We start from the raw sequence: 2298 nt of genomic DNA, 5'->3' as shown, positions 1-2298 counted from the left end.
GGAAGGTTCACCACTGTTCCAAGTTTTCTCCATTTGTGCCTAATGGCTCTCACCTAGGTTTGCTGGAGTCCCAAAGCCTTGTAAATGGCTCTGTAACTCTTTCCAGACTGATAGATGTCCAAGATTTTGATTCTCATTTGTTTTTGAATTTCTTTAAATTGCAGCATGATTTTATATGTGGAGAGAGAGAGCCTGTGAGCACAGATCAGGCTGCAGAAGGACTTCTCCTGATGCACCTATACCACCCTGTCAGTAACATTCACCACTGTAATGACGGAAAATGTACAGAAATATAAATTTCAGCTTTAGTTTAGTCGTCTGCAATACATGAAAACCAGCCACACAGAACTCTCCCAGGGCAACTCAGAGCAATGGTCTGTCTGGTCTAATGTGATTTCAGTATTACTTAGACATGAGACACAAGGAACAGATATACTTTAGCAGAGAAGATGAAAGGGGTACACCTCCTGATTTGAAAGAGACAGAGTGAAAGACATTCACAGAGAGCAACATCAGTATTAGCAATAACACCCCAAGCCTCATTTCCTAATCACAACCCTAATGAAGATGAATGTGTAGCCTGTGTGTGTATGTGTGTGTACAGGCACGTACTTTATGGAGTGTTTGCAAGTGCTCACTCTTATAAATTATATCTATATACAGACAAATATGATTGTTTTTGCATGTCAGTGTCTTTGCATGTTAGTATCATTTTGTGCATATTTATTTGCGTGTTATGTGTGTGTAACTAAATATTTCATAAGTTTCAGCGTGCATATTAATGTAACTGCTCTGCATAACAAAGCAGTATTCATCATGAAGTACAAGCTGCACTTCCCCCTAGTAAGCTACCATAATGACTTATTATCCCTGAGGGAGAAATATGAAAGGAAAGTATTGGTAAGCTATCAACTGATTAGACAACACAAACAACAAAATGTCAGCTCAGCTCTGTAGTTAGGGTGCCATGGCTGTTGTAAGGCTGACTGCTCATTAGTTTACTGCAGACACAAAAAGGCTGTCTGGACATTATGACTCACAGTGTGCACAGTGTAGACATATGTGAAAATCAGAAATGCAAACTTATATGCAATACATATAGAATACTAAATAAAACTACAGTATGCTTTTGTAACCAGCTATCTCTTTCTGTTTCTATTTAGCTTTGGCCCTAAGATATCTTTACTGATTCTCACGTTTGATCTCTCTCTGTTTTTATATTTCCCACAGGTGTGTTGGCAGTCACTCTTACTGTGCTACTGGAGTAGTTTGGAGCTTGTTCATAACCGTCTTGATTGCCAAAATATAGTGTGTTGCTTCTAATGTGTTTGCATCAATGGGGGGCAAAAGAAAAGGGATGAACACACAAAGCAAGAATGACTGAGGAGGTGTACAGAGGGAAGGGATGCATATACAGTACACACAAACACACACAGAATATACATGTTTTTCTAATAGCAGCACATCAAACCCACATGCATACAGTAACTATGGACAAGGCAAAGAAGAGAATCCACAAGTGTGAACAGACACACATACTGTATATGCATACGTGGATACCATATATGTGTGTGTAGACTTCACACACACAAACAAGAGGAGAGAGAGAGAAGGGAGACTAGTGGTTCAGTCAACACGGTACATTAGACTTGAGTATGTGTTAGATGTGGGGAATTGACCTTGATTATACAATATCTAGTATCCAATATTGAATCCTTCCGGCACACTGATGTGTAACAGTATATTTACATGCTCCAGATGGCTAGTCATAAATAAGTAACATAAACACAGCCTGTCTGTGTGGCAGCAGGATTTGGTATTTGATAACTTCATCATTCACATGCAGGAAAATGAAGGGAAAGCAGCAAAATGTAAGGAAATGTAACCAGGAATGAATTAAAAGGGCAAGCATTAAGAAATTGAGACATTACACAAACTGCATTATGCAGGATATAAAGGTTAATAGCAGGTAATGTGAACTTACTCAGAAAACAAATGAGAGTTATTACCATGCATTATAAAAAAGATACATAGTATTTGTGTGCATACAAACACACACACTCACTCACACACACTCTCACACAACTGCAATAGTAATTTGTAAGTGCTCATAAACCCCCTGGAGATGAATAAAGCAGCTGATTAACCAGCTATCAGGCTCTAGACCCACTGGTAATTTATGATGCCCATTATCACTGTCAGGTAGCCAACACACACACACACACACACACACACACACACACACACACACACACACACACACACACTTTCTCCCTCACTTGCTCTCTTACCAATATT

This window comes from Morone saxatilis, unplaced genomic scaffold, assembly GCF_004916995.1.
Source record: "Morone saxatilis isolate NCDOM2014 unplaced genomic scaffold, NCSU_SB_2.0 Contig22, whole genome shotgun sequence".
Classification (NCBI taxonomy): domain Eukaryota; kingdom Metazoa; phylum Chordata; class Actinopteri; family Moronidae; genus Morone; species Morone saxatilis.
The sequence above is the reverse complement of the archived record's forward strand: the minus strand, read 5'-3'. Positions refer to the sequence as shown.